Raw genomic sequence first — 12,204 nt, 5'->3', positions numbered from 1 at the left:
AGGAGAAGAAAGGCTCTGTTACTGCATATACTTTTGAAGTACCACAGAAACCTCAGACTACCTGAAGAAGAGACCTGTTAACTTAACTAGTAAATTTGGTGAGAGGTTGGAAAGGAGTTCTGCAAGAATCATCCAACCTGTTTAGTATTACAGGCTGCAGTATCATGTGAGTACATAGCTAGTCACATGCTTGTTGCTACATTTTCATTATTTCCCTCACAAGAATGACCTTGAACATGGGACGGAGGAAATGGTTGCTTGTTTTTCTGGAGTAGGGGGAAAATGTTTTCTAATTGCCAAAGTACATATACGAACACATTGATAACCAGCTCCAGCCTCAAAAGCTGGTGCTAATTCACTTTCCTAAGGCATTTGTATGCTAACTTGAGCTGTACTCCTTTTGATTACAAACTGTACATGTGCAAATAGAATGTGCAGTGGATGAAAACATATGCTTCTAATATGAATTGCATGCATTGAATAGACAACAGCATTTAATCAGTGGGGGGAAAAAGAACAAAAGAAGCTTGGCGAGGCAAAGACTACATCTGCAGTGCTGCAACTCTGGTACAGCCTTCCTGTCTTTCTTATCAATGGCATGTACCTTACTCCTTGTACATTAATGCTAAAAATACACTTTGTCTCTCCTAACTTCTTCTTAAATGCTGTAATCATTCATTAGAGCTCACAGATGAGAACTACTTCTTAAGAAGCCAGTTTTGCATGCTGAGTAGTTCAAATCCTCTGGACTTCTCTGCTAGTGTTCATTTCTTTAAGGTAGACTCTGCTCTCACCAAAGTCAGAGTTAGAGGAAGCTTGCAGAGTGGATTTTAAGGAGGGGAATGAACAAGGCAGTGTAATAAGTCAGCTTCCCTACTGTGGACCTCAGATGACCATGCTTGGCACAAAATGTGCCCCATCTTCTATGCCCTGTTTTCAATGCCCTGTTTTCTTTCTTCGTATGCTACTTAAAAGTGCTGTATTTCTTCCTTAAAAACCATGAAGCTAGGTTTTACAGTGATCCTCTGCCTGGGATATTGAACTGGCTGGGCTTTTTATTTTTGTGTAGAGTGGTTTGGTTACTGAAATTCAATCATTGTCAAAATGCCTCAGTGTAATGTGAACCTCTGTTAGCCCCTTGTCTCCTAATGTATGCAACAACTGTTATTAATATTGTAATGTCTTTGGTTCCTGTCTCAAATGTAGTGGAATTGCCTACCAGGTGCTTGCTAGGGCTGCAGAATGTCTTGGTATGTTCTCTAGGTGCTGCTGTCTTTATTAAACTGAAAGTCCTTTCTGGTTGTTCAGAAATGATCAGAGTTCTCTTTTGTACTATCGTTCCCCTCTGCTGCTTGCAGGCACCTGACTTTTGGTTATAACAAAACTCTCTTCCCTTTCTTCATTTATAAGATAATCTTTCCACGGTGCCTTCATTTCATTTTATCCTCCTTCTTTTCTGCACTCCCATTCTGCAAGGTGTGCTAAATGGACACAATTCAAAACCCTCAGTGCTCCTTGGACAGGTCTGAGCAGCTTGATCTTTTGTTTCTCATCCTTACTTTTTGTTTTGCTTTCACTTCTTTTTAAAATCTAGGTAATGCAACTTCATCTGCCAAAGTTCTTTGTATGTTTTAAAATGCTTTCTTTTGTGTTTGTATGTCATTTTACACCTGCTTAAGCCCTACTGCTGTGTGACATTATTTAGAGTATTTACTTGGACTGAATATCTCTTCTATTTTTTTTTTCCTTTCAGAAGCACTTACCACTGCTGCATATAGCTATCTAGACCTGTGGGCTACCTCTGTTTCTCAGAAAATTTTTGTGCTGAGACCCTAGACCTATAGTATAAAACCCTTTTCTCTGGTAGCAATTCAGATCATTAGTAATACTAATAATAACCAAATGCACAGAGCTCAGTGGAGTTATTGCTAGTTATGAGCTCCTCTTTTGCAATTGCTGTCTCTGTCTACATGTTGCTGAAACAAGTCATTGGTATAAGGTTATCGTTCCCAAGTAATATGTGCTTTCTTCTAACATGTCAGATTCAGCAAAATCTACAGCTATGAAAATCGGGAAAAAAACCTGAAGTTAAGGTACTTTCAGCCACAGACTCTTGACAACCAGGAGATATAGTTAAAATATTCTGATTGAATCTTAACTCCCTTGCCGGACCTGGCAATAGTTACTGGGAGGTACCTGGATGATGTCTCACTTGTCTGTATTAGGGTACCTCTATTAAGTAGAGATGTAATGAATGATGCAGATTTTAACTGGAGAAGGTTGTCAGAGCCATGGCTGTGATACATGGTGATGTCTGGGTCCTGCTATGCCTCCATCTTGAACACTTGCTGTCTTCCAGATTACCAGTGCAAACCACTCTCAATCACCATTCTCACTGTGGTCCAACAGACCTCTGAATGGGAAATAGCACCTTATCTTGCAGTTGCATGGGCCTAGGAAAATGGGAACTGGGGTTTGGAAAGCCATTGTGGGCTCCTATAATTTGTGTTGTATTCTGCTTTATTATATGATCAGTCATCCTCATGTGTTTTCAAAGACTGTGTACAACTTGCTGTTTTCAGATAAATCAGCCCCTTTTCCATTGACTGAAAAAGCTGGCAGGGCTCCTCTTCAAAAAAACATCATATTTGTCCAACTGAAGAAATGAAAATCAAGAAAAACAACTGAACGTGCTTGGGAAAACTCACAGTGCTTGCAGGCCACTCTTAGATAAGAGGTGAACACCCTGCATGTACAGAGCAGACTTTTAGAACAGCAGCACATTCCATGTTCCCTCGAACCTGCTTATAGCTCTTGCCTAATCCTTCTGGTTAAGGGAGTTAGGACAAAGCACTGCAGAGGGATAAACTGTGCCTTTGACAGTGCACTCACCACTGCTTCCTGCAGGGACAGGGCATTCACTCAGTGAGGTTATTGTGGAAGCCTAGCAGGGCTGTTTTATCATGGTAGCCCACATTCACGGCTCTTTTTAATGCTGAGACTGAGCTTGGCATTCAAAGAGGGTGCCGAGTGGGTGGGTAGTTTCTGACACAGGTAGTTGCTACATGGCTTTGGGAGAATTGCTTTTAGAAGCATGAAAGCCCTTGCCATCAACTCTGCTTTCTGATATATAGCACTTCTCTGCATTTCTGAGTACAATGCTATTATTGTACAAGAAACCTCAATCATCCTCTCTCTGCCTCCCCAGTCTGGATTAAATGCGAGCAGAAAATCACTGTTGCTTTTCCATCTAACTGGTTTGGTATTGGGAGCTGGAAAGGGTACTGCAGAGGGAGTTTGGGTGGGGTAAAGCAGCATCCTAGGCTGTGTCCTTGCAAGTGCTTTCTATGGGGCACAAGGATGGGGAGGCCAGAACAATGCTGATGGTTCACTCTTGATGATGGTGCTGTGGGATCACCTGGGAAAGCAGATAACAAAAAATCCAGTGGAGGTGCAGTTTCAGCAGAGTGCTCCCAATAAATGGGCACACGTTTTGCCACCTTCAAGCGTGTTGTGTCTCTTGTCTTTCTGCAAAATGCCTTAACTTTTTTCCAGATGTGAGTGGCTATTGATCACCACTTGCCTCAGCTAGCAGTGAACAGGAGGTTTGTAGTATTCTGATGCTGCCACCATATAATCCTAACCCCTAAGAAAATCTTGCCGGTCTTCAAGAAAACTTTATGAATAAGCATAATCCCTTTGTGTGTCAAACTGCACCACTTTGAATTTTCTGCTGGGAGAAAGGACTAGGTGCCAACATGCTGAGAGAATTTAAAGAAGTCAAAAAGCAGGGGAAAAGGGGAGTAAAGTAAAGATAAAGATTCAGAAAGGAGTATGGCAGCAAAATGTAGACCAGGCAAAAGCTGGGCAAAGGTCTAAAAAGCATCTTCTTCGAAAGAAGGAGTAGCTGACAGGTCTAGTTGTCTAGTTGGAATAGCCAGTAGACGACTGGCAGTTGGTGCCAGATGGAAACACCACATTTGGTCCTTTGCAAAATGTGAACTGCTCCAGATTGTTACAGGATCTTTTAAGGGTTCAAGAGCATTTCAGTAGTAGATGGGTATTAGGTAACCACTAGGGGAGAAACATGCAGTAGTTTGGCCCATTGGTGAATTCACAACCCTGTGTATCCTTTAAATGCTGAAGTATGTGTGGAGCAAAGCTGTTCATTTAGTTTACTCTGAAAGGAATTTTGTGTGCAAGTATCAGAACCACTCAGAAACTGAAATAAATGACAGACAACTGGCAGGAAAGTGACAGAGCTGAATCAAAGCTATGTCTGAGCTGGTCAAAGCACTAATGTAGGTGATTTTAAGAAAGCATGCAGATTTTGGAGCACTTTGAAGACCAGATTTTTAATAGAAAAAGGCTTCATGACTTACCTATGACAGATGCTCCAGTATTACCTTCCTAGCTACTGAAATTCTTCACTACTTTTTACTGACTAATGCTGAAAATTTCTGATTACTGGCTTCCTGTCCTCTCCCGTTTTCTGCGGTATTCATTATAATTTGTTTTTATAGCACTCCAGACTTCAAACCCCAGCCTGAGACGTCTCTGTCCTGACCAAACGCAGGGGAGGGGAAGCACAAAATTCGATGTCTGATCCGCAGCGTGAGAGCACAATGGTAATCTCAGTCCTGCTGATTTGTAGCATATGCAGCTGTTTTGATACAGACTTCCTCTGATTTATCACCAAAGTAGCAATGAAAATTCAGCTGACAACATATACTTTGAATTTCTCTCTGGGTGTTACGAGGCTACTTCTCCAGTAGTTACTTTCACACCAAATTAAAGTAGCTTTATGAATACATAGATTTAACAACTGAAGCTTTTAAAGTGGTTTATCATTTGTGTTTGCCTTGAAATCTGTCACTTTAGTTCATTTCTGCTCTGGGAAGACATAGCCAAGTATCCAGACCATGAGGCTTTCCTTCTTGTGCTTCTGGGCCACTCAGCTTTAGTAAGATGATGAACAAAGCATGCAGCTCCTTTTTTCTCTGGAAACTCATAGACTTTTTGCAGCTGTTTGGCAAAGCTGACCTGCATTGGCTTTGGGATTTTCACATGAGAGCTGGAGCAACTTTTTACAGCTAGGGAATAATGGAGAGGCATAATGTAGACATTCCCATCAAGTAATATCACTCATGCGCAAGCTTTCTGCAGATGTTCACTTCTGTGGCATGGTTCTGTCTATGTGTTTCATATTGGCAGTCTCTTAACACAAGAGGTCTATGAATCTTAGTCTCTATTTGAACATTTCTGTTTGTTTTATTTGAAGACTTCAAGGTAGTGGGATATGGGATGATGTAGAAACCTTTCTTAGAAATCTTCCTTCTCTAGAGATGGACAATGAGAGGGGGAAAAAAGGAGAAAGGTGTCTTGAGAATAAGTAAATCAGTGTGTGTTCAGGGTTGCAAATTGTCTCATTTTTTTTAAAGTGATTTAAGTTCTTAATCCAGTTTTCAACACAATGGAAGAGGATATATTAAAAAATAGAAAATATTCTCTCATATACTCTCAACACAAGATATTGTACAATTGTATCTCTGTCTAGGCTATGTTTCTGCAACAAGTTCAGAACAATGGCAAAGCCATTCCCTTCCCCGCAATCTCTCATGCCAGGAACGTCTGTAACTGTTAGGCTTTTAAAAGTTGTGTTCTTATGCAGTATGATCTGTCAGTTGTAGGTTTATTTTGAGAATATACAGTAGGATTGTGTTTACATTAGAATCACCAGGGAAGTTTCCCAGGAACCTCAGTGAGAGCCCTTAATTTTTGTTTGTTGATAGTACGTGTAATTATGTGAAACCGTTGAGAATTAGAACTTTTCTCTGGACAGCATATGCAATTTCAATTACTGTCAGCACAATACTTTGTTCTTACTTTAAAGCATTTCCTCTTTGCCTTTTAAAATTCTGAAATCAGCTGGGGTTTTTCTTCATGTTCAACCACAACTTTAATCAAAGGATTCCAGTAATGATTGTCCTAGTCTTGTTGGGTGGGACTCTTCTTGCTGCATTCAGAAAACTAGAGACTTCTGTGTTACAATTCCTCCAAGTCAAAGACACACACAAAATATAGGAGACATTGTGTTGATAATTCTCCATTCATTACAAAGTCAGTCTAGCCAGCTCTTTCAGAAGTAGCTCATTAAATTAGATGAGATGAATCCTCAAACTGGGGATTAATCCTCCAGTGGAGACTGTTGCTGATCTAGAACACAGTTTTGCATTGTACAGATTGTGGACTTGATTTGCCTTTTCTTTGGGTTTTTTTTTTTTTAATGAGCTCTGCCACTGACCTCTTATACAACTGCAGGAAACTCAGTCTATCCTCTTTACTTCTATTTCCCTAAAATCCCTTCTCATTTTCTTTAGTTTCTTCAGGACTGGGATTGTTTCTGGGATTGTAGAGCAGTTTGCATAGTTGGTCCTTATCTTCTGCTGGGCCCTCTAATTACCTAATTATCCACACACAACCTGGACAAAGTGTTCCTTGCAAACCTGTTTTCCTAAGCCAGTATCTCCAGTCTCGTAAATCTGTGGTAGAGACTGTTTACTGGGCATCATAAAGCTCTTTACCACCTACTGCCTCTCATCTGGTACATTCTGCCCTCCAGCTCATTCTCTTGCTACAGGCAATCTGGGATTCTTGTTTCTGCCTCTCTTGGACTCACAGGAGAAAACTGTCTTTCCTGACACTTTCAGGATAGAAACTGTGGAACCATTTGCAAAATCATGCTCAAATGGTAGTGTTTCCCTTAAGCGACAAACTCCCAAACCAGACAAAAAAGTATGCAGTTTGTGTAAGGGCTTCTATTTCAGCAAACAATTTATGAAAATGTTAATAAAGCCCAGCTAACATCTTCACTTTGTAAAATACAAACTCTGGCTTATAACTTGCTTTCTGAATCCACAATAATGTACATTTTTCTTTTGCACAAATCAAACATCCCTGCTTCTTTCCCCTTAGGTTGCATTTTCTTTATTAATGCTTCCAGGTGTCAGCTGAGCCAAGTTTTCAGAGGTAGGTACAATGACACAGTGGTATAATACAGTAAATTCCCCAAGCTTGCACTCTGTGTCTTTAGTACAGTGGATGCAGTGAACCTTGGGGGCCTTTCTTTTTATGATAGCAATAAATTCACCTAGTGAGATGAGGACTTATTTTACAACTCTTCCCTTTGATGATGTTAGCACTGTATAGTGCAAAGCCAGTGAAACTAGACATGCCTAAATAGTACAAAGTTTAAAAAAGAAAAAAAAAACCAAACCAAAACTCTGCAATTGCTGTGGAAAAAACCAAGTTATTCAGCTGTCCAAATACATCACAGAGGAAAGGTGGGGTTTACCGTATAACCACTCTTCAGGCTCTGAATCTGCCAAAAGACACTAGCAAAGGACATTACTCAGGCCCCACAAGCTAAAAATGTATCTTGTATGAGCTCCAGGATAACATTAGGGTGGATTTGAACACTCTCTGTCAAGGATCAAGTCCCATGATTAAAGAAAATGACAAATAAGTGCAAGTGTTTCCCACTCTGCTTAGTAAAATGTGGCATGCAGAGACAAGACCTGAGGTCAGGTTTGCTGTCAGAACTCTTTTGTTAGTTATCCATTATGGAATTTCTTTGGGCTGGGTCAGATCAATCTAAACCTTTTTATTGGCTTAGGTCTGTATAAGGATTTTATTCTGAGCTGTCTTTTTAGCTGTGGAGTTGGGCTTCAACCAATAAAATAATTTAAAAAAATAGTATTTTAATTCAGGATTTTCTGGTAAAAAATGCATCCAATAAGGAGCATTTCTATGCTGATTATTAGATGAACATATTTTCTGACAAGTAGGTCATATGCCATGCAAACAGTGAATATGTGTGCATGAGTGTCACCTTCATATAATTGTGGGACAGTCAGTTTGCTGCTGAAAAAAACAGAAACGATGGAAAACCGCAGAGAGATTAATTTATTCCTGTTTTTTAAAGCTCATGGACAGAGTGAGTCCCCCAGTTTTCAGAAAGCTAAGAACAAGAAGTGATAGGGTTTCAATGAGAAGTTCAGTTACAGGCAGGATCCACTCATACAACCCATTTCTTCAACAAAAATAATGATTTAAAATATTCTTCCTGCAAATCATCTGATTTATACCTAGCAGATTGCATGGGAATGTGATAATCCACACAAGACCACTCTTGTGTACGTAGATAAACATAGAATCATAGAATGGTTAGAGTTGGAAGGGACCTTCAAAGGTCATCTAGTCCAACCCCCCTACAAGGAGCAGGGACATCCTTGACTAGGTCAGGTTGCTCAGAGCCTCATCCAGCCTGGCCTTGAACGCTTCCAGGGATGGCCCTTTCTTTCCACATTATCGAAACACTATCTCTGACCTTCTGGCTGACCCAGAAGTTAGGCAGAGCTAGGAGTTTTTACTTGCTTGGAAGAGAGTTGTGAGTAGGAGCTGTGCTCTGTCCCCTTGCAACAAGGCAGGATACAGCCTTGCAGCAGTCCTCAGCTCCTGCTCACTTTCTGCAGGTGATGGGGAGCTGCTTGTTTCTCGCTGCTCTGCAGCCATGGCAGTTGGTGGCCTTGCTTCCCACGAAGGAAAGGTATGCAGTGCCATCCTGCTCTTCTGGGAAACAGCATCTGCTGCGCCATGCCTCTGTGCTGCCTTCCTCTGAGAACATCATGGTCACAAAGGAAAAGAATTGGCCTTAGGTACTAGAGAAAAGCAGTAAGACTACTATGCCATTTTGACAGCTCACGAACAGTGGAAGTGAATTTTAGTTCATAGCAGTGATGTTAGCAATGTATTGTTTGCTATCAGGAATGGCATTAAATACTGCCCACTTTGGTAATCTTCGTTAAAGAGGGTAAGAACTGAACAGTGTAAGAGGAATAACATTTTCTAATGCCTTTAGGAAATTCTCTTTTTTGGGCATCGAACACTGGGGAGATGAATGCAGAAGGTTTATAGAATTTTACAGTAATTTACCCCCTTTTGTGCCAGGTCTGTGGATGTTAAATACCAGAAGGGCACTTCAGATTCCAGGATCTTTTGGATTAAGTGCATTTAAAGTATTTATGGAAAGACCAGATGGGGTTTATGAAAGGCAGGTAGCTTAGAGTACTGGAAGCTATAGTGTCTTAAACCTATTTCTCCCTAGCTTTGACTCTTAGAAAAGATACTTAATTCTTTTGTCCTTCACTTTCTGTCTAGAGTCAGGTTTGATTTATGTAATGAATGCACGATACAATATGAATGTGTTATCAGTGTTTATAACTAAAGAATTACTCCTAAAACTGCAGGCTCTGCTTTTTCAGGTCTGTACAAAACGGACGTAATTACTCACATAAAGAAGGCATGTACAGGCTTTAACTCAGAGTACATGTGTAACTGAGCTAGCAGGACACATATTGTCTTGTAACATTGGCGTGTTACAAGACAACTGTTTCTAAAGGATTAATTCCCCAGTTTAGACACTGTAGAAGTCTTTACCACAGTAAGATTCAAGGGCTGGCAAATTCATTATAGAAACAGTTTGAAAAGCTATGCCTGTTTAGTCTACCCAAAAATAGACTGAGCAGAGACTTGATTACAAGATGTGAGTACTTTCAAAAGTCAAAACTACTAAATAATAAAGGCCTCTTTAATCTAGCAGAGAAAGCCATGAAAAAAACCTAATAGCTGAATGTTTCATCCAGACAAATTCAAATTAAGAATTGGCACCTCATTTCTAAGAATGAGATTGATTAACCACTGGAATAACTATTAAGGGACACAGAGTCCTTATTTCTTGAAGCCTCCAAAGGAAGACAGGGCAATGAAAAGCATATTTTTAGAAGATATATTTTAGTAAAAAGAAGAAAAATTCACCAATCTCAATATATAGGTGATGACAAAATTTAAGGGCATGTATTATACAGAAGGTCAGACAAGGGGATCTGATAGTCTTTTCTCATCTGAGTGAAAGCAGATCAAGGGAGAGAGCTTATTCTCAGTATTTTCAAACGCTGAATAAATTGTTAACATTTATCACCCTGCCTGTGATTTCAGCATTGCGTTTGTGAAGTGTAGCACAGAAGTACAAGAACCCAGAACACTCAAAACTGTGATTGCATTATATGGATGGCAGGCAAAGCTTTTATCATTGAGCACTAGGCTGCTGTTGTACCCTGGAAAAAATATGTCTGCTCTCGCAAACACTGAATTTCATCTGCTTTATGCAAATAAAACAAGAAGGAAGAAAATGTATACACATAACAGCACTTCCTATCTGACAAGAAGTATGTTTGTGTCTTACTCAATGAAACAGAGCTGCTTGCATATTCACAAGGTAGATACATTCAGGCCCCTATAGACACAGAATTTATTGATTAACATACAATTTGTGCATCACTCAATGGAAGCTGTCTTTCTCTAGAAATTAAATGTGGTAAACCATTAGCAGAAGACCTCACACTTTCACATGCATTATTGAGTGAATGAGAATTTGCTAGGTGGACAAGTTGAGTAGTGAAATGAATTGTTCAAAGTTGTCCAAGGGTGTGTAAGGGAAAGGAATGACATGGCATTTATGGCATTGTGAAATGAAAGGTAAGTCAGATGCAAGTCCTAGCAAGTTGTAACCTTGCAGAAGGTACACATGGGATGGGAGAACAGCAGCAAATTCCCTGATGGACCAGTTATAGCTGAGCTAGACTTTAGTAAAGTTCAGCACAACATTACAGGATTAACTCCTTGAGAAAGTCTAATCATATACAGTATGCCATTTTTATGATAGGGAACTGGTGGGTTTGTAGTAATGAATCACATAAAAAGCTGATGCAAGAAAGTGAAGAATATTGAAGTCAGCAGAAGTTAGGCACTGGTTTGTATTAGGACTGAATTTCTAGGCATGAGTCAAGCACACATTTATGTATGAGCTGATGTTTATGTGTAATACCTGGAAATCGCAGGTAAGCACATACTTAGAAAATAGACATAGTCTTATGCATGGATTTAAATACTCAGAAAAGACCTACTCTGACAAGTAAAAGATTTAAATACTGGAATGTTTGTGTGAGATAGTGAGACTTGACTATGTCTCCTTTACAAACCAAACCTTATATCAAACTTGAGCTCCTTCAGTGATTAAAATAATGTCAGTTACATTTGCTTGTACATTGCTTATAGATTTTCAGTATTTTCCATGGGAATGCAGTGAACTTTGTCGATATTGATGACTGATGAGGGATACAACACTTTTAGTGGAGGCTGGTCACTTCCACTGCAGGATACTGTATTTGTGATTCACATTCTTGTAAAATAATGCTCATAAATTTGTCTGAATGGTTGAGTTTCAAGAACTGAGGTGAAAATTGCCCTGTATTGTTTTTCTCTCTTGTCACAGGGCCATCTTACTAAAGACTTTGATGCTGTAAGAAGCTCTATAAGCTTTTAGAAGGTAAGCAAATATGTGCCTTTTCCTCGTTTTTTTGCTAATATTTTGCTCAAGATAATATGTTAGACTAGTTTTAATTTATTTTCACTGAAATGTTTATTTCCCCAAAGAGAGAACTGATTCAGGTTCGGGATCATCTGAGGAACCTAAAGGTTCACAAGTCCATGGGTCCTGATGAGATCCATCCGCGGGTCCTGAGGGAACTGGCGGATGAAGTTGCCAAGCCACTGGCCATCATATTTGAGAAGTCGTGGCGGTCTGGTGAGGTCCCCGATGACTGGAAGAGGGGGAACATAACCCCAATTTTTAAAAAGGGGAATAAGGAAGACCCAGGTAACTACAGGCTGGTCAGCCTCACCTCTGCGCCTGGCAAGGTCATGGAGCAGATTCTCCTGGAAACCATGCTAAGGCACATGGAGAGCAAGGAGGTGGTTGGTGACAGCCAACATGGCTTCACCAAGGGCAGATCGTGCCTGAGCAATTTGGTGGCCTTCTGTGACGGGGTGACGGTATCGGTGGACAAGGACGAGCAACTGACGTCATCTACCTGGACTTGTGCAAAGCTTTTGACACTGTCCCGCACAACATCCTTCTCTCTAAACTAGAGAGACATGGGTTTGATGGACGGACCACTCGGTGGATAAGGAGTTGGCTGGATGGCCGCACTCAGAGAGTGGTGGTCAACGGCTCAATGTCCATGTGGAGACCGGTCACGAGTGGCGTCCCTCAGGGGTCCATGCTGGGCCTGGCCCTGTTCAACA

Source organism: Chlamydotis macqueenii, chromosome 5 (genome assembly GCF_036417535.1).
Source record: "Chlamydotis macqueenii isolate bChlMac1 chromosome 5, bChlMac1.mat, whole genome shotgun sequence".
In the NCBI taxonomy this organism is placed as follows: Eukaryota; Metazoa; Chordata; class Aves; order Otidiformes; family Otididae; genus Chlamydotis; species Chlamydotis macqueenii.
This window is presented reverse-complemented; position numbering follows the sequence as displayed.